This window comes from Typopeltis vanoorti, chromosome 3 (genome assembly GCF_054136105.1).
Source record: "Typopeltis vanoorti isolate ZY-2024b chromosome 3, IOZ_Tvanoo_1.0, whole genome shotgun sequence".
NCBI classification, from domain to species: Eukaryota; Metazoa; Arthropoda; class Arachnida; order Uropygi; family Thelyphonidae; genus Typopeltis; species Typopeltis vanoorti.
In genome coordinates this window covers 142,164,058-142,186,341 of record NC_143551.1, presented here as the reverse complement: position 1 = coordinate 142,186,341, position 22,284 = coordinate 142,164,058, and the positions used below count along the sequence as shown (strand labels likewise).

At 33.6% G+C, this 22,284-nt stretch overlaps 1 protein-coding gene across 2 annotated transcripts in view; it reads left to right on the top strand.

Moving 5' to 3' along the window:
- The first annotated feature begins 541 nt into the window (after positions 1-541).
- The window catches only part of LOC150108619 (catenin delta-2-like), a 593,872-nt gene continuing 572,129 nt past the window's right edge, over positions 542-22,284 (top strand). Inside the window, exon 1 of one of the 2 annotated variants that reach the window (XM_090390888.1) lies at positions 542-644. The gene's annotated coding sequence lies outside the window, so the exon portion shown is untranslated. Of the gene's footprint in view, positions 645-5,101; positions 5,572-22,284 lie in introns of those variants that run through there. The other variant, XM_090390887.1, reaches the window with a different exon arrangement.

Sequence of the window (22,284 nt, the reverse complement as noted above, 5' to 3'; positions counted from 1 at the left end):
TCTTCCTTGAAGCTTTTATACCGCTGGAGCGCATTGTCCAGGTTTATGTCTGTACGTAACCAAGGTGAAATTGTTTACCTACATATAAAAAGGAAGTAACACCCCGACACAAAGTAACAACTTCCAGATAGCGATACAGAGATACAGAATTACCTTCAGAAGGATATTTTTTATATATATATATTTTCCCTCTAGGTTATCAGAGCACGGAACAAACAAGATAACACCATCCTAACAAATAATTTGGAAGTACTAAAGCCACCCTTGCAGCATTTTATTGCCAGCTGGGAAAACACCAGACAACATGACCCTCCTTATCTCCTGTATACTGTAAGGTAATTTAAGCTCCAGATGGAGGATTGTTTCAGTCATTTATGATGGTTTGTTATCTGACTTTTTACATTTACCAAACTGAGGTGAGTTCCGTCACTGTACTAATAGTTTTTATGTTCTTTGCCAGAGGGCTATGATTAGTGACAGCAGGAAAACGTTCGTTAGCCCAGCACACTTTTCATGAACTTTAATATTGGTAGTAATAAAACTGACACTGTCAGAAGCTGTATAATAATTGAAATGTGAAGATACTATGTTTCCCATAAGTATTGGATATTTAAAGATGGATATTAAATATGGATACTTGACTGGTAAATAGGAATTAGAATTGTTTGAAACGTGAATAAATGATGTTTAGAAATAAAAATAAAGTTGCGATTGTCTTTATAACGTTAACATTAAGCTGAACGTATCTGTTGATGTCCAAATGGCGAAATGATTACAAATAATAAAAAAGACGGAAGCATTTATGTTATATTAATTGCGTGCGTGTTTATGTGTGTTCTCCGGCTGATCTGTCTATTTTGCGAGAGAGAAAAAAACCAGCGTTTCCGAGAAAAGAAAATCTGTCACTTTTGTGTGAGTTCACTTCACTCTGGTTCAAACCCAGGTCTTTCTAATCAAGGAGTACTGTGGCTCTTTTCTAAGTGTGCTACGGAGGCCCTGAATATCCAAAACGTGCAAAAAAGCATTATTTGTATGAGACCTGCTAATTCACCTCAGACTTTCTTCTCTGTGTGTGTGTGTGTGTGTGTGTGTGTGTGTGTGTGTGTGTGTGTGTGTGTGTGTGTGTGTGTGTGTGTGTGTGTGTGTGTGTGTGTGTGTGTGTGTGTGTGTGTGTGTGTGTGTGTGTGTGTGTGTTATTAAGTATATAGTAACAGTGACTACAGGAAATCCGGGCGTGTTCACTCATGTAAACACATTTCTAATATGCGAAGCTTTATCCTAAATCATCTGTGGATGTCACCGAAATATATCATGCTAGCAGCCGGTGTTATTTTGCGGATATCCTCCGATGAAAACTGCAATTTCACTTTCTCTCTGAACTATGGCTGGCTTATTCCAATAGATGTTGTCGTTAGAGAAATCCCATAAACACAGTTTCAATTAATCCATAAATTAAAGAAAAGAAAATATGAATTTGAAATCACTGGATTGAAAAGTGATACATTGTTTTGTCTTGCCTTACAAGAAACTTAAATCTCCCATATCTAGAAGAAATGGATTAAAGCTGTTTAGGAGAGAGAGAGAGAGAGAGAGAGAGAGAGAGAGAGAGAGAGAGAGAGAGAGAGAGAGAAAGAGAGACGACAGTTTATTCTTCTTTTCCTGTATATTTCGAAGAAAGCTACTAAGAAACTTCTCGAGAGGTTTTTATAACCCAAGCTCCTCGTATATGATGTTATTATGTTTGATTTATATGTCCGTTACCTTCAATCTATGATCAGATATTTGATTATCTTATTATTAACTTGCACTACAATTTTCAAAATTTTGACAACTTATATATTGTTTATTTGAAGTCTTTTAATGTTAAATATTCTTTCAATTCATGTAGTACTTGAATCTCATAGGTAATGATAAATATTTTTTTTTTAATAATAAGCTGGTAGACAAATTTGAGAGACAGTTGCTAGTTGGATATTTATTGATATTTGATTTTTTTTTAATTATCAATTCCAATACAGAGAGATTGCAAGACTTTAAGCACATCAGTGGCATGCGAGAACAAGTGGTAAAGAAGGTAAGAAAGAAGCCTGTTGATATATTTTTAATACAGTTGGAGATCATAGTCCATAGGGAAAACGCAGTGAGATTCCAAAGATTTGAAACTGGACAATGAAAGGATGTCGATCAACAGGTGCTCATGTGGTTCGAGATTTAAATTATATTTGGCAATAACTGGTTAGATGGAATTTAATTTTAAAAAAATTTGAATTTAGGATGCACACTAAAATTCACGCGACTTTAATTTTGATTGCAATAGGATCGATTTCGTGCAAAATCAGATAAAATAAAATTATAATCATTTTTAGATTACGTAATCTACATAAATCAAAAATGGCTGGACGTATGATAAAGGCTTTATGCAATTTTTGACATACTCGTCGAGTATTTTTTCTTTTTTGCAAAAGTATTACATCTTTCGTAGATTTAAATTTGTTACACGTAATCTTTCTCGCGAAAACCACAGAAGCAACAATTAAAAATTCATCTTAAATTATTTCAAACTACATCGTACGTAAGCATTTATAAAAAGACTGTTGAATTAAATAACTACTATGTAAGTAATTAGCTGACAACTACTTGAAAGATTTTTTTGAATTTTTATTGGTGAATGGTGAGACCATAAGTAATAATAATAATAGTAATTTATTTCTGGTAACAGACTGCTATTTCGATAATCATCATGCGTTGGTGGGGTCTGCAGACATTGTTAATCGAAACGGCAGAGATAATTGGTTTCTTACATTTTTCATCAGTTTGTTTTCTTTTCTGCTATAAATGGACGACTTTTGTTGGCAAAAACGATTCGAAATGACAATAATTTGCATACAGAGACACTAATAAAATAAGGTCTTTCCATTAGATCATTTAAATGGTAAAATTACGTAACAAAAAACTAAAACAAAACAAAGAATGCTCGTAAGAAAAATTATTTATTTTTATGATCGTATGCAAACATTTCCGCGCTTGTTTTATTGTTATTGTTAGGTATCATGTCACAAACGTTAGTGTAAAAATGTTTTGTCAGATACTTCGTGTTCCTCGGTTTGATTGATATTTTCCTGAATTATTTAAACAGCTATCGGAAATTATTTCAGGAAATAATTTCCGATAGCTGTTTAAAGATTTATTTATATAATACATGACAGTGAGAGAATAAAGGTAATGCTTTATTTTATTATTAGCATATGAAATTTTCATATGCAAATATACGCTAATCTGTTTGGATTTAATTTAATCTTTGAGGAAATTAACAAGTGTTCGGGTTTTGAGGAACAGAACAATTCATAATTATGTTTTTATGCGTGGAGTGCAGTATAATATTAGAATATGCAGTATATCTGAGTAGCTTTATTATAAAGATTCTTCTATGTCTAATTTTCACAATCCTATCTTAGCAAGCCAAGTTCATCGTAAAGGTGTAATACAAATATGACAACTGGACTTCTACGTGACATTTTCTATTAAAATTACACAATGTATGCAAACATTTTAAAATTATAAATAATTTTAAAATATAAATTATTTTAAACTATTAATAATTTTAAACTATAACTTTTGCGTTAATATGCTCACTTGCTACAGCCAAACCACATGGAAAAACTAAAATAAAAAATTGAAAGGGAGGAGATGAATAGTGATGGCATAAGGAGCAGGTAGAGAGAAAGGTATGGATGGATAATTCGATGTTATATTCAGGCAACTGAGGCGTCCGGAATTTGTGTGTGCTAATTGTTTCTGAAGCCCCAAAAGATTTACTTACTTCATAAATGATATTCGATCTATTTTTTTTTTTTTTAACGAGTGCCCCCTCCTATTGCCAGAGGCATGCAGTGCATAGAGATAAGAACGATGACGAAAACGTGTATTAATAAACTTGCACGAGACACCCTACTCAGTAACTCGTAACAAATACATCCAGTTTGAAGTCTTGTTTTTAATGTATTAATATTGAGTGCGTGGGTGTGGATAAATAAATAAACATATATATATATATATATATATATATATATAATTTACTTTTACCTTATTTTCAAATAAATCTCAGTTTGTTATAATTCTCGGGTTTTTAGTCAGTTTATATTAAAAATGGATATATATATATATATATATATATATATGGGAATAAATTTTTAACTTGGGTATATTGTATATTAGGATAACCAAGCAATTTTATATGCTTGGTTATTTTAGCACCTAATCCCAAGTATGCAAACAATTAAGTTTGCGCCTGAAACAAAGTTCAAGTCTAAAGATGGTACAACACCAGGGCAACTCAAAAAAGGTTGAAACCGGTCTGGGTAGTGACCCCACCCATAATGCATTGCAGTATACATCTTCTAGTGAGATGTGCTTTACATTATGGGAAAATACTAAGAATAGTGATCAAAGCTTTACCCACCTTTACAATGAGTTGCCCTGGTGTTGTACCATCTTTAGACTTGAACTTTGTTTCAGGCGCAAACTTAATTGTTTGCATACTTGGGATTAGGTGCTAAAATAACCAAGCATATAAAATTGCTTGGTTATCCTAATATATATATATATATATATATATCAATCCTTTTCTTTCATTAAAATTAACATTATGAGAGGAGCAGCGTGTTCATAATTATGAATATTTTCTCCCTTGAATGAGTCTTTTATTTTATTTTTTTTTTTTTTAATTCAAAAACAAGCATGCCGATAATTTGTCGGAACCTGTGAACTACCGCCATGCCGAAGTCAGGTAACTTTAACCCATGACCTGCCTGGGAAACATAAAACTCATACAGGACGTTAAGTCAACAGGATGCTATAGCTAGCGAACCTTTTGTCGCTCAGGGTACAGGAAGCGAACGCATTCCTACCCTTTGATTCACCAACAGTCTGTTAGGTCTCACAGGAAGCTGCACTTAACCACCCACTCGAGTTCGCGGGAACCTTTGAACACTGGGTGTGCTGTTATCAAACACAGATTTATGGTGACACTCGTGAAACAAGATTGAAGAGGTCATAACGCGAATGCGAACACCTGTGATTGTGTGCCGGCATAATATCTCTTCATTTATACTATTTAGTAAATAAATCAGCTTGATGGATCATTTAACAGTTCATTTGGATGTTTCCATGGAGTATCGTAATGATATGAATCTTGCTTCATATAGACTGTATAGAGTTAGCGAAATTCAAACATCAGTTGCTATTAACGGTTCAGACGCCAAGTAGTGGAGCACACAGTTTTGTTTTGATGCTAACCACATATAGTCTTCTCTGTTCGCTGTTCACATGTCAGAATTGTCTGCAGTGCCTACTTTCGTCATTTTCTCATGATTATCTTGAGAACGCCAATTATCGTTCATCGTACTCATGTACGATCGTACTGATCGTACATTAAAAACAAAAGTCATGCTGATTTTTGTTTTTAATGAACAAACGCTAGTTAATGTGGCATTGTTGAAAGTAGCGTGGTTAATCACTAACTGGAATTTTAGTATCTTCCTTTATCGGCGTATTCTTTAGCTTGCAAGAAAGGTAAAAAAATCTTTCTGTCTGTTTAGCTGTATATAATATTTGCTAGAATTTAACTCTTTAGGCTTTAATTGCTTATATGCAATTAGTATACTATGTCTGCTCCTCCATCTAATGTAGTGAATTGACTTGGCATATTTTCATCACAAAACTTTTTCATTCTACTAAGCTGGCAAGGATCTTATTAGATCACTGTGGTTTAGAGTGCAAATAGATTTCGATTCAGGTCCTCTTTTCATTAAATTTGTAGAACTGTCAAAGATTTATGTACGTCCTACAGCAATATTTGCATGTATTATTTTCTTAAATCATGCTTTTAATTCTGATTTGTTATATCATAAAAATAACCACTAAAGAAAGCATTTCTTTCTTAAAACACTCATGAGGAAGGGTCCGAATGCTGTCTTAGTTCCACTGGTCGCTAATGAAAATGCCTTTAGATATTCTGGCTCGCCACAACAGACTGACATCGAACAGTAACCAGGAGGCCTGCGACTTAATTTCTAACCTGCATAAATATGTTCTACTATATTTAATGAATGCAGGATGATATTGAAATCTATCTCTTGTCCTGGTTTTGAACAGATCTCATACGATTGTATAATTACTAATACAGAACACAAAATTCTTAATTTGGTGCGTAAGCATGTATTATCATAATAAAGAACGACATGCAATTTGTTTCCCCCCCACTTCCTTATCTAGGGTTCTTGTGTAACTGTCAAAACATTAAAGAAACGTTTCAATATTCGGTGAAGTTTCAATAGGGAACGGTAAAGAGTCCAATCACGGGCATATGTACGCAGCAGTAAATAGCTTCCTAATGAAAATTGTTGCAAGCTGTACAACTACAAGATGGGAGAGAATCTTTAACATTCCCAGAAATGAACATTCGCGCAAGAGAATTTTAACAACTAAGCATTACTATTAAGAATTTTAATGTCCTTTGCTTTACTGTGACCCGATAGTCATCCTTCATCTTGCTGACTTAGGAAAATGCGCACAACCTTCTTGAGTAAACATAATTATATTTACATAGCACAGAAGATAACTATATTTAGATAACGCTTTATTATTTGACCTTTTTGGATCATCTTCCTGATACATATAAACGTAGAATTAATATCTTTAATTATGACTTTTAAAATGTTTGCTCTTCTAATACTTAGCGATATGACATCACGTGTGAATGATCAATTGTTCGTATTCCACTTTGTTTTTTAAAACTATTCCTATGTAGCCACTGAAGATGGTCTGTAATATTCAGACTGAAATATTTGGCAAATTAAACATTGTTCTTGTGCAAACGTGTATATATTCTTAACATATAAATGTAGCTACTGTTATCGCCTCTACTAACATATTACAACATAGGTAAATTAAGAATACAACTATTATTTAATGTTAGTTAGACGAATGTACAACCTTAAGTGTTAGGTTTGACTAAGTTCAAATTAATTACAAATACATTCAAATTTACGTCTAATAACTCTCAGACAGTAACGAAGAACTCAGAGTAATCAAAAAATTAACGCGTAAGGCTATTAACAGTTCCGTCTTATTACTGCAGTCAAGGATTGCAATAATAAGACTGTATGGTTTTTGGCCAAGATAACTAGTCAGTAATCTGAATCATCTAAAGTCCCATTTTTTAAATATACCACTTTAACCTTGCTGCATATGTAAGACAGAACCTGAGCAGTCTCAAGCTGATTCGGTGGCTCACACCTTTACTGGAGAACTCTTACTTACTTGGCTTTTTTGGCCAAGATAACTAGTCAGTAATCTGAATCATCTAAAGTCCCATTTTTTAAATATACCACTTTAACCTTGCTGCATATGTAAGACAGAACCTGAGCAGTCTCAAGCTGATTCGGTGGCTCACACCTTTACTGGAGAACTCTTACTCACTTGGCTTTTTAGTTGGTCTAGATTCCCTAAACTAGTGATGTGCTTGTCTTAGTTGATGTGGGCCATAAATAAAAGGTCCAATACCATATGGTTATCATATGGTATCTGTTGTTAATGAAAGCGTTTTCAGTAGTTACCTAAGTTCCTGCAAGAATGAGTTCATATTGAAGCCAATGGCAGTTTTCTGGTATCCTACGTACTCATTATAGGAAGAGTGGATTATTATGTTGTCTTGTAAATATCAGGGTTTTTTTGCAAATGAAGAATCTTCCCTAAGAATGAAGACCTCTAAAATATAGAAAATGTGTTCTAGTGTTCGATATTTAGTGAAAGCGATGCTTCACGTTGAGGTTTAAGTAGTCAAATAATGCATTTATGGTCTTGCAGTCAAACAGAAAATACATCTGTTATACATCTGTTGGTTTAATAAGAATGAAATTGCAATAGAAGCAATAGAAGAAGTTGCTTTGTCAAGAAATAGCTTGAAAAATAATCAAATATGGGCAAAAATAACTACTGTGATAGAAATGACCGAATCTAAAGATAGCCACATGAGAACATTGGTGAAAAAGAAAGCTACGTCAAAGCTGAATAAAAAGGCATTAGTGTGAAATGTGACGTCTTTGTTAACAAAATCTTTTGGTCGTGTTGTGAAAAAAAAAAAAAAAAAGAAAGAAAGAAAGAAAAGCAAAGGAACGAGGCCTGTCTACTCTTTGAGCAACGAGGCCAATTTTTTAACATAACAATTAGAGTTATCTGCTCAATACACAGCGGATCTTAATTAACATTCGATTGTGAAGTTTCGGGCAATTTGCAGTATGGCGAGGTCCATTAACCAACAGTTGTACATCTCTTCCTGAAATGAAATTGGGGTAAATTCCGTTAAACACAGCTAATAAAATTGGACTTGAAATTACCAACATTCTAGAAACGCAGCAAAAGTGTCGTGTCAATCATCCAAAAAAGAAAAAAAAAAAGCACAGTAGCCCTCGTGCTAATGTTTCATTTTTACAATACTTTATGTTAAAAATAACTTCAACATGAGCACCCACTCGTAAGGATTATTACCCCTACCTACACATACACATACCCTTGTGAACTTTAATATTAGCACCTTTTGAGACAAGATTTCTGCAGTCTGCAGTTCTTAAATCACACTAGCATCCAATTCACACAGGAAATCAAAACAGTAAAATATTACTCTATTTTCTAGATACCCTCACCTTACGCCATTTCGGAAACGGTTTGAGACCCGAGTACTGTCCGACCACAGATGCGAGACCTCTCGATACTTCTGCACATGGCTGAAGAAGGCGAATCCATTTCAATAATAGGGTAATCAATGATGAGTATTTATTATTAAACGTCAGAAAATTGCTTTTTTTTATGAAAATTCTAGTTTTTAAAGTGGTAACTATTTTGCTGGTACAACAGTTGGAAAATCTTACGTCTAAAGCACGTGATTTCTAGTGTTGATAACGAATTCGTACATCGCCTTATTCTTTTCTTCCCTTCAACACGAATTGACTCTTCTTGGCATTGTGCCAGCCAAGGTTCTCGCAACTGTGGCCGGACAGTAACCGAGTTGTATCCTCTTGCTACCAAATCTACCACTGCCACTATCACCTTGCTTACCAAAGCCTGAAGTGACTTGAAATGTGACATTTTTCAGTCGCAAGAGAAAGCTTTTCAGGTTATCTAGTCCTTATTTCATCCTCTTTCTTGGAGATTTATTATTAAGAAATGTACAAACGAATAAAAAAAGAGAGAAAAAAAAAGAAAAATCGAAAACCTATCAGCCACTGTACCAACTCAGAGTTCTCAAAAATTAGAACTTATTAATAGCAGTCACAGCAGAGCGAAATTTATATCTTTCAATGTGGAATCATTATTAGAAGAGCTTTGAAGAAGAGGACAAAACATTGACAAAATAGCTAAAAAAAAAATTCCCGACAAAATCATATGATAACTTCTAAAAGGATCACAACAGACTTTCTTATTCTTCTTCGATTATCCGCATTAGCATGGGGTAATGAACTGATTGATTGGTTTAGTTGATGGGATTTGAACTCACACCAAAAGGCTGAGTTCGATTGTGGCATGGACTGTTTCCGGCTTTAGTAATTAAGATTGCTAGGGAAAAAAAATTAAGATGATAGATGAATTTCATCGCCCAATATTATTTATTAGGGTCTAAAATGGCATAAAAATCATGTTTGGTTCAGAGTAAGTGTTCCTGGTTTATTTAATTTTTTTCCCAACCCATAGCATTATCTTTGTATTTTGGAACATTAGTAAAAGGGATGGGATTCATAAAAAATAAAATTTACCGCAGTTTTACAGAAGATAAATGCATGGATTTCGCTTTGAAACGATACATTTCAAAGTATATAACATTGCCAAAATTATATTTTGCGCAACTGATCCGTTTTTTTTAACCCAAAATTTTAATCCCTGGGAGCTGCTTAACTAATCCATATAGACTCAAATCTTAACTGTTATAATATAGTGTACTCAGTAAACAAATTAGTTATTTTAAGTCTAGATTTCTAAGAAAGAAAAATAATTGCTCATTGAAATGGTAGTGTTGATGATTTACTAAAGTAAATAATAGAGAGTGGATGAGGCTAATACTGTGAATACGGTAATAATATCAATGCACAGGACAATAATCATAACAATAAGAAATGTCCGTTTAAAATATCACTTTCTCCTTCACCTTCAGTTGCCAGTGTCCCTCGTTTATCCTTCAAAAAAGGACGCATTCTCGTCTTCGAACAGTTGACCTCGCAGTCAGAGGGTTGCATTCTGTAAACAGAGCCTCATCGATGACGTGAAGCTGATACATCTAGCTCGTTCATGTGAGATGCTAAAGGTTAAAGGCGAGTCTCTAGAGAAGGCACCATATTTATGACTCTGAGTGGCTGTTTCCATCTAAACATCGCCCCTGTGTGTATGTATGAGAAGAAAGGTTACGCCTTTTCACAAGCAAACGCTATGGCTCAACGAAAACGCAGAATTCATCGAAGTAGTATTTCTTGCTGCAGATGAAAGCGAACGCATTCTCGACAATTTTATATTGATAAAATTACTTATAAATGCGTATAAATGTCTGTATAAAATGTTCTTTCCACTTTTTTCTTCTAGAATCTCGTTTTCTTACCAGTTATATTGGTCTTTAGCGTGCATAAATAGCATCGGTTTCACTAAGCAGTAAAAGAGAGAAATAGCAGACCCACTTAACCGATGTTCAACGATGTCTTCTCACTTTCAACTTGCATTTTCATATTAAACTAGTGGCCAACATTAAACTTATTCATCGAGTTTCGTATTCAAGAGTTTGTTGCAGACTATTATCTTGCCATTTGAGCTCTCATCTAACATTGTTTTTTTATTTTATTACGTTTTTTACGCCAGCTCCAAATCTCATTATCCTATCCAAATGATGGAGTAAGTTCACTTGTCATGTCGATCAGTAATTAGAAGGTCTTATTACGTCCTCCCTTAAAACAAACGATTTAGACTTAGGAAGACATTAACTACGTCTTCTTGCCTTATAAGTGCTGCGCTTGTGATTAAAAGAGTGACATTATATTTTATGAAAGAGTCACTTAACTGTAAGTTATTTCTCTCTTTTATTATTTTTTTAAACCATAATATGTATTTCTAAAGTTGCGTGCTTTTGATTATCCAGAGAATTCATTAAAAAATAAGAAAGAGTGCATGTTGAAGTCAATTTTATCTTTTAAAAGAAGCTTTGTACTTGAATCGCCAGCACGTTCATTGTTTGGGCTATTAAAATATCATAAAAGTGTTTTAGATCTCAGTGCACAGCTGTATCTTTTTTTTTTCTCCTTTCCCCTTTAGTTTGTTAAAGCCTTGTTAGCTCCGAATCTTTCCCGTTCCTCTGTTTTACTCAAAGAACGACACACGCTACCACCCCATTAATGAGGAATGCACTCTCTGTGTTTTCCAATACTATCGTGCTTGCCATTTGTTTTAAATGAAAATACACTCAGCATCACAAATAAGCAGTTTGCTAATTGGATGTTTTATTAAAATCTAAGTAGAATTCGGTTGTTTTTTTTAGTTAAGGGTCATACAAAAACAATAAAATAAAATCATAAAATATTTTTTTGCTGATTATTTGAACTTCGTAATATCATAACTTCTGCAAAAAGCAACCGATACTTTTCTGAATAAAATTGCAACTGCTTTCAGGTATTTGCAGTCTTTTCAACAACAATTTCAGTTTTCCTCCTCACAAATTCTCTCGTCTTCCTTTTATATCGTAACTATTCTGCAATCGATTTTACTGCTTAGGTATCATGGATGCTTTGCCATTACGTAGACGGGCAGCAGAGCCGACATTGCGTTTTTACGAAACGAGCAAACTGCATATAATGGACTGCAGGAGACACACAGTTTAGGAGATAGTGCTATTAGAACGCGTCATTCTGAATAAAGACTGACACTATTTTGTTGCTCATAAACAGAACCAGACTATTTGCGATATTTTCACCTATTTGCGCTACTGTAGATAAATGATCATTAGTGATAATGGATACATAGGCAGTAAATGCACGAACTTAATGTTTCACAGGTTTTGCTTCTTTATACATATTTTTCTCTGTGATTTCCGTTAAAACAGATTCTTAGTTGCAAAGGGTGTCGCATTCCTGTGTTGGTCGTGGATGGGGACTTTCGCTGCCTTAGAAATATTATTATTATTATTATTATTATTATTATTTATTGGTATGATGTTTACCACCTATTTAACATGTCTATCAGTTCCCTGGGATTGTGATGTTGATATGTTGGCGATTCCTTAAAGAAGCCTATAATTCCTTTTCTTTGGCTTGGATGTTCAATGCATGTTTTCCAACCAGTCCGCTTTTGGGGTTTTCATACAAAAACCTTCATTCCAGGGAGGAAACTTCTGAATCAGTTTCCACAGAAGTTAGCTCAACGTTGATTGAAATGGCATGATTTTTTTTTCACTCACTGCATTCCAACATGGGTTACTTACGACGAATATACAACAGAGGCGTCAAAATATTAGTTACCAGCTTATTGTTAGCCTCCGTAGCTCAATCGGTATAAACGAAGCCCTTTGCTCGGAAAGACCTGAGTTTGATTCCCGTACGGGAATTCTCATGAGGAACCTTTATCTGGTCTCTTTGAACTAAAGGTGAGTTAACCAGTCTCCTACGGTGGTGGAAGTTTTTTCTCCCGGTAACTCGGGTTTTTCATCCCTCAAAACAGGCAAACCGGTCCCATGAATACACACACACACACACCGCTACAGTCATAAAATATACCATGACAAGAAAGGCAACGGGAAACCACCTTGCTCATAATCCTCTCCCTAGTATGGTAGCATATATCGATCCCCACCAGCCGTATGGCTGAGGAAATAGAATAGAATAGCTTATTTCTATAATGAGAGGAGAATTCTTTAATGAAGATGGAAAATTGGATTCCCCGATCTTCTCTTTTATCAGTTGAAAAATTTATTAAGTAAAACTAAATGCGGCATGCAGTGTAAAGAACACTGCACATTGTGAAGAACATCAGCGAGAATAAAACAGTATTTTTCAGAGGGCAATAAATAAAGGATGAACTGAGAAAAGGAAAAAAAAAAAACTCTTTACCGGTTTCGTTTTTATTGAAAATTTGAAAAATTAGATTTCTTTTATTACTTTAAATGATATCGAAAAAAATACATTTAAATACCATGCACCCTAATTAAAACACGCTAAATTTTAATTAGGGTGCTCATCCCGTGGTGACTTCATAACACCCCATGTTCTCAGAAGAGAGAACATTGGATGGTGGCAGTTGTCAGCGACAGTTTCATTATGTTGTTTATTCACAGCTAACACACCAGTTACAAATACGCTAATCTCAGAAAATGACGAAAGTACAGTCCTGTCTTCAAATGAGTTATGAAAAGTTAGAGCTAAAAGAACATCACTTATTCCATCTGGAGGATCAAGAGAGTAGAAAATTTATTTACTTATTTAAATTTAAATTATAATACTCCTTAAATATAATTATTAACAGAGAAAATTAGAAAGGAAACAATGTATGAGTAAAATTAACAGTCGTTGTTCGCTGTATAGAACACACCTGTCATTCCCCAGAGAAAATTTCAATGTGTGGAGCACTTGGTACGTTAAAGGCACAACTATACTTCGAAACTAACTTCAGGAGATTTCCTAACCTTGATGGCCGTATACAGAAGAGTCAGATTTTAACACACACACACACACACACACACACACACACACACACACACACACACACACACACACACACACACACACACACACACACACACACACACACACAGAGGATAAAACAAAAAAGAGTTATAGCAAAAAAAAAAAAAAAAAAACAGAATACTAATAAGTAATACAGAAAAAAATCAATTCATTAGGCATATTTTCTAAAATCCACAAACATTTGCAAGATTCGTTTCTTTTCTTTTTTTTTTTTTTTATCGTTCCGTGTAGAAATTAATCCAGCAGACTGGCTGGACAAATTTTATTAAAATGCGAAATTTGAATTTCGTATCAAAATATGCCAAGCCATTTAATTTTTATTTCAATCAGACAGTTTTCAAGGGCAAAATGAATCGAAATTTTAAACTCAGTAACTCCTCTTGGTAGATAGAATTGAATAAAATTTGGGAATTATGAATCCACCAATAAATATGAGTCATGGAATTGTTTTTATTAGCAAAATGATTCGATCCGTTATTATTGTTCCCCTGTGGCCGGTTGGAATATAATGAAGTTTGCTATTTAGGATTGATATTAAAATTTGTTCAGTCATCTGAATTTTAATTTCAGTGGGATCATTTGGGGTGGAAAAATTAGGCTAAACTAAATAATATCTCCAGAGTTCATCATTTTTTTTTATGTAGCTCCTGTCTACGAAAGGTTATAAAGCTATAGTGCATTAGTAAAGTGGATGGCCTAAGGATTTTCCAGTCTTCCAGTGTCTAGTCAAACTCTGTTCCTGACAGTTCCAGTGTTCCTAACACCACTGTAGACAACCTTTAGTTCTTCGCAGAAATCAGTGGTTTTCAACATTTGTATAGGCATGCGACTGTCAATACCGATCATCTTCAATTCTCTACGTATAGTTCGGTGAGATATGGGCTGGAAACAGCCTTCATTAAATCTTCGGTCAATTCAGAAAGTTTAATTCTGTTTTCAAAATTGTGGCTCCTCCAGCCAGAGGGATACCCTCAATAAGCGTTTATTGGATTCCGAAAAATTCTTTGTTTTTCCCATTGTGATCAACACTACTGACGAGCAGAATTCTTAAATAATTACCTAGAATACGTGATAACGCATGTGTTCTAGGCATTTTATTGTATATACTCTGCGTAAATGACGTTTACATACATTTGCATACAGGTTTCTAATTCAGTGGCCGGTATGTGTAGTTGCAAATGGCTGTCATACTTTCATACCCTTTTTTCCAGATTTATTGGCCACAAATCTGATTCGTCTCTTTTGCATTTATTGCTTCGTTATTTACAAAAAAGCCGATCTCCCGTTTTCTTATTTTTTCTGAAATTCTTGCATATATCTCAATATGTGTCCTTTTACCATTTCAAACGAAGTGCATTGAATACATTCTTTGATTTTTCAAGAGAAAGACATCAGAAGGTTATCTGTGTAATACCAAAACCTCTCATATTGGTAATATTTCTACAATTCTTCAGGAGGTTTGCTCTTCAGAATCAATTGCTTTTTTTATGTCATATTTTAATGTTGACCTTTTTTATATCAATTACATACTCACAAGAAGCAGAAGAATCTGTTGCACAGTAGTGCATGTATAGCATGTATGTGAGGGTTGGGAAAAAGGAATCTGTTGACATTTTTCTCGAAAAGCTGCAAGTTGTAGCCGTTGGGGATATTACTTCCCCCACCTAATACCATTCTTAGGAAATTATTACTAAAAAGGAGAATAAATCATTTTTATTGCCCAAATTGCTATACAATTTCTCTCATTTTAGTTACTCTTAAATTACTTGATAAAAATTCGATAACACTGAACGTTGCTATGCTACCTAGAAATAAACCTCTCAAATAAGAAATATTCGCCAGTACGAATTCTCCCTCTTGATCATCAGCATCTTTCTAGTTTGTGCCAACCACTTTTGATCAAATACTACAGAGAAGTTTGGAGAAATTATTTTTTCTTGATGCAAAAGCTGTTATAAATAAGCTCCCATATTATTCTATGTTCTGCTGTGTTGTCAGCTTGTACTGTGCTTGCACATTATGTGGTAGCGAATGGATCTTTATTCATAGACTTTGCAAATAATGCTAGGATTCCATACAACCCTGTTCTTGTACACACTCTCTTCCTTCTACACGTCAACAGCTTTATTGGGTTGAACTGCAAATCGAATCCACAGCTTTACTGATGACAGTACATTACACTCCTCTTTTTTATTTTACAAACATTGCACTACACGAATTACTGAAACCTATCTAATATATACTCTGCAATCCTAAATTATGATTTTCAAAAACCATTTTTCAATGTGATTCTGATAATATTTTATTCAATCCTTGCAAAACTCCTTTCTGTCTTATTTCTTGCTTAGATCAGCCGTTGAGGAGAAAGAAGAGCTATTGACATAGTTATTCTTTCTCCTTAACTTTCTCTCCATCTGTAATACTAATATGGGATTACCACAAAATAAAACTATCCATAACTAGGTAAAAGAACACATGGCTTATCTCTTTTCTATAAAAGTAGTCATTTTTCTCAAGACTTACTTTTGAAATCATCCATATATCTGGACAACATGAGATTTCTCTTCTTAGGATAAATTTGCTTTCTACTCTCTCGTGGAAGCATCCAAGAAATTCGAAAAAATCAGGTTTTCCCTCTTGCTCAGACATTACTTTATTTCTTAACAACTTTTACTTTTATACAAATTATAAATTCGTCCAAATATTGAATTCTCTTCTCAAGTAGTGCTCCTTAGAGGCTCTAATAAGTTGGTTGATTAGCGACCAATTCACTCGACACTCTTTCACAGATTCATTCTTTCATAGAGTGAATTGACATTCAGAGACGTTCAGTTTATTTTGCAATTGCTTTCAGAAGAACAGCTTTTCTTCTCTATTAAGTATAACTTCCTACACAGCTTGCAGGTCTTCAAGTCCAAATATCCACCTAATTCCCACCCATATATATCTCACACATTCTAATATATTCACTTATTACGTTACATAAGAAACTAAGGCTTTCTAATGCTGTGCAACCAACGGTGGAGCAAATTTATAAAAGTGAACTACTTTTCCTTTGCATTTTCAATTTTAAGTAAAAATTCATAGAATCCACTTACAGTTATATATGCTTTGAAGTCTTGCTATCTAGCTAAGCGATACACTGCAAATTGAAGTCCCATCCTATAAAGTTCTTTTTCAGTGTGTGTGTGTCTGTGTGTGGGTGTGTGAACTCTCTCTCTCTCTCTTAAACAGATCTCGGAAATGGGGAAAATGACAACGCCCATGATAAATTTCAGCCCGTTTCCATTACACATCTATTCTAGTGTAAGTTATTTCCATTTCTTTTTCACTTCATAATAAATGCTAAAACAAACCCAAAGGTTTTTGTTGTAACATTTATTCATTTAGCAAACCACATTCTGAATCTGCAATGTTGTCCCGATAGTGTGCCTGAAAAACGAATACTGTGTGTGTGGAGTGGGCTAAGATCTGGATAGAAAGGTACTAAGCAAGCATCTCGCATTTATTTGAGATTGTCGGAAACTCATTTAAACATTTCTCATTTAATATATAGTAGGCAGGGTTAAGTGTAAGTACTGTATGTCAGTATATGAGCAAGAACCTACTAAAACTCGCTGTGATCATCATCATATTTGACGAATGCTGAGTTTTCTCATTACGTTTCTCAAATGCCCAATCTTTAGTAACATTTCCACATAGTCGTTGATTATGACGGAAATGTTACTAGTCGTACAATCACCTCATTCGTACAATCACCTCTACTTACCTGATTTCTAATAATCCACTCTATATTCTTATTGCTACTCTATGAAAGAGCTTTTCTTTCTTATGAGACATACGAATGTGTGTTTTTCTGTCTGTCTAAGATTACCTTTTTTTTTTCTCTTCCCGTTTCGCTTGATGCCAGAATAACTTACATCAGGCAGTAATGTCAATACTTTGTTTTCGATTAAAACAAGGACTTCAGTCGCTGGTAGCAGTAAACTCAAAACGACAAAATTTGCAGCCTTTTTGTTTATTTATTGTTCTGTTTTCTGCTCTGACGATATGTCTTGGTTTTTTTTCTTTTCTGCTTTCTTATATTCTTATATTTTTTCTACATTTCAACTGTGTGTCAGTTGCTAACGTACGTTTTACTAAATTGCTTTTTTATCAGTACATATCTAAAATAAAGTGAAGAATGAACATTTGCATGTCAGCGCATTCTAGGACTTTTGTGAATTCACTTATTTTTCAAAAATGAAAATGAATTTGACTAGTAGAAGCTATTTCCTTTGTGGGATTCTCATTTCTTTCTTTCCGACTTGTTTCCACTGTAAGAAATTCACGAAACAATTAATTCAGCTCTCACTATGTACACAAAATCCACATTGCAGTTCTTGTTTAAGTATTGATAAACTCACATACCCTCCCCCTTCTGAATGCTATTAAAACTTATTGTCGAAGGCTGAACTGGAATTTGACGTCCTTTTCTGGAAAACACATTTCTCAGTTTTATTATTATTATTATTAGACAGCCAAGCATTTAATCTAAAATGTTTGAAATTATTCTGAAATATTCATATTCTTAAAATGTTTATTGATGTTTGATAAACATTTTTTTTCTTTCGGTAACATAATACTGTCCGATGAATGATGTTTTCAAGTTTTTCTTGCAAGAATATATGCTATTTGATAAGCTTAGTTATCTTCTAGAAACAAGTAAGAAGATCACTCCAGCTTACGCAAAAAATCTGTTTATTACTATTATTATTATTAGTAGTAATAGTATTTTGGAAGATACTCTTTCACAACAACTGTAAACTTTGGAGTTTCGATTTAACAAAAAACATTTTGCCACCTGGTACCTAACAGATTTTTTTTTTCAGAAATCCCCTCAAAATATCATAAAACATAACTACTATATTTAATATTATATTAGATATTTTAGTATTTTAGATTAGTGGAACGAGTATTACATCTCTCTCTCTCTCTCTCTCTCTCTCTCTCTAAAAATTCTTGATCCGTTAATTTAATGGCCCTCTCACACACACGCCAGTCACCTTCTCACAGACGTTATGTTTCTGCCCTGTGTTTCTTTTACAGGTATGTTCATGGCCCTGTTGTGTTAACGTGGTTGTTATCGTTTCTCCACTCTTTCTCCAGTACATAACCATACGTCCATACCCACACACACAACATATATTTATGTAATTAGAAATTACATAATTAGAAAAAAACTAATTAGAAACCTACTTAAAATTCGTATATGTTTCCAGTTCGAGATTTGTGGCTTAGCACGTTCTTAGAATGATCCTGCATCTATCTTTTTTCCGGTTCTGTTTAGGTGTTTAAATATTGATATCAATAAATATTAAACCTAACTTAAATAAGTTTTAAGTATTATGAGACGTGTATGTCCTTGCATTCGTTAGTACTGTAGCTAAATTTCTCTCTCTTTCTCTCCATCCTATACATAGTAGTAGTCTTTATTTTTATTTTTTTTATGTGGTTTCCCCCCCCCCCCACGAAAGGTTATTACTTAACTTATAGTACATTTGTACCTTGGGTGAGATAAGGATTTTTCATTTTTTTCATTTTTGTCAATTTTTTATTTATTTTTTACCTAGTCCGGAAACTCTGCTCCAGAGACCAAATATGGAACTTTTTGAGCAACTTCAAGCATCCAATAAGCGGGACGGTGGTCTCACACCCAGCAATGAAATTCATCTTCCACCTAAAAACAATCACAAACATTCATGCCCAGACGGGATTCGAACCCGCGACCGGTTGGTTGGAGAGCTGGTGCGCTAACCACACCAGCAAATGAAGAAGCCTTTATGGAGAGTCCTGTATGTAGAAATCGAACCTCATTTTGTAAAATAATTAGTAATGTATTATCCATCAAGCTAGTCGTCCATAAATTTAACCCGAAGCACTTTCCCAGTAATGAAAGAGCTTTTGGTGACTTTTAGTAGAAATCAGATAAGATGAAGTCAAATTATTAAGATACTGAGCAGCGCTTTCCTTTCTATCCGAAAATATTATCTTCCCAGAATGTGATTTTCTTCACAGCGCTTAATCTTTAATCACATTAAGAAAAATGAAATTAGCGTTGACATATTGCTATAAATATATCAGAACCGAACGATGGAAAATGAAAGGTTGCCAAAGCGCATACTTTCCACTGCTTTGTAATAATTGTTCCCTCATACTGTGTACACTTTAGAGAATGACTTAAGTAAAAGGTAGCAGAATTTCCGTCTCTTTCAACCGGCTGACTCATTGCTCGATATCCGAACTTTTAATGACGACATTAATGAACCTCCTTTTACCGAGCATACGATCGACCTTTCTCTTTCTTATACCTTTTTAAATGGTACAACGTTGTAAGGAATTGACTTCCTGCTACTTTTCTTAACTATTCTTTCTATAACTATACTTTAAAGAATGCAGTATGCTTAACGATGTATTCTGGTAGAGATTTTGTTTATTTATTTATTTTTGTTAACCTCGATCACGTAAGGATGCATATCTATAGTATAACATAAATGGTGGGTTAAGGGTTAATCCTGATGCCCCTCTACAGAGTAAATATGACATTTTTTCAAGCCACCTGAGATCTCCAGTAAGAATGGTAGGAATCCATCAACGGTGATGAAAATCATCTAAATGCATAGAGGACGACAAATGTAATGCCTAAATTATACTGAGTTTCGATTCGAACTCAGAAAGGACTGAATTCATTCCAGGCAGAAATTCTGAAAAAAATAAACGTATTTAATAATTTTTGGAAGTAATATTAGATGCTTCCGAGAATTAGTTCAAATTCATCCACAATCTCTCAAGAAAAGGCTTGTAAACTCAGGAAGATATAAAAGCCGGAGAGTTTTTTTTTTTATTATCAACATTCCAGTGCCATGGATTCAAACTCCATAAACAAAGATGAAGCTTTTATCAACTGAGTTACCCAGTCAAGCAATCAAGAAAATATTACAAATGCATTCGTTACAATATTTATGTCAACTTTTGGATTTTTCAAGCATTTGGCAAAAACTAATCATTTGAAGAGTTAAAAAGAAAGGATTCGGGATATAAATTATTATATTAAAACTAGAATAATAGAAAGATAATATGCGAAATGCTGGCGGCTGACAACGCTTGGGGCTTGTCTACGCATATTGGTAATTTCAGGAATGTTTATGTATCCCATTCTCGTCTATGATACATAACAATCTTCATCAAAATATTATGCAACAAATAGGAATCCCACGATGAGCCTTATGTTTCATCAAAAGTGAACGTTAGTTGGATTTTGATTTAGAATTATAAAATTGATTTTATACTTCTATAAATGAAGATGTCAAAAATTAACTTTAATTTTTAAATGAAAACGAGATATTCAAGACATTAAAGAATTCTTTATAATATTTCTTTATTGTAATACCTTTAGTTTATTACACCTTATGAATGCAATCATGGGACGTTTAAATAGTAATCAAATGAATACAATACTGGAATGATAACTTGAAGTTCATCAGAACAAAAAATAAAATAAATAAATGAAATAATAATAATTCAAAAGGTTACACATCTTAATCACAACGGATATGAAAACTTTATCCGGGCAATTGTTGAAATGCTCTACATGTTAGCGATTATTTTAAACATAAATATCGGTGGCATGTCCTACTAAAATAATTTATGGGTCATTCAGTATTGGAATCATTCACAGAATCAACAGGAGATCCATATTTGCAGAGCATGTGACCAAAAATTATTGCACACGTCTTTTCTTGTGATAAATGTGTTGTCATTACTCAGCTTATTTCACATATTAGCATTCCTCGAAAGAAAATAGACACGGGTTTCGAATATCTTCTATTTAAATAATTATTATGCTTCTTAAAGTTCGATTATATATATATATATATATATATATATATATATATATATATAAGTTATGCACACACCACTACTGCATACATAAAAATACATAATTCCATTGGTATTATTTATTTATTTCAATGCAAAGAAAACATTTTTTTAAATTAATTATTAGAATGAATCTTCCTTAAAATCTAGGAGGTAATTTCCTTTCCTCTCAGTCTTCTTTATTTTCCATTTACATAATAATGTAAACAAAATAATTACATTATTATTAACTTCCTATTAGTTTATCTATCAGGAGTCTATTGATGTCAGATCTTATATTTCGTCTTCTAAGGCACTTTTACTGTATTAATTCGCCTAAATCGTGGACTTTTTTCCTGCTGAACAATATCATGTTCATTCATGTTATCTTCATGTTTTTTACACAATTCTCACATCCATAAAATTAAATTGGTTTGAACTTGTATACAGCTAGTTTAGTGTTTTGGCTAATCTCTCTCTCTTATTTTATATAAATTTATTCAACAGTTCATTAATTTCTATAATTTAGTAATAGAAATTATTTACAGAAGAAAAATTAATACAATTTTTGAACTTTGTAAGATATAAGTCATTATATCTTTCGAAGTTAAAAATTGTATTA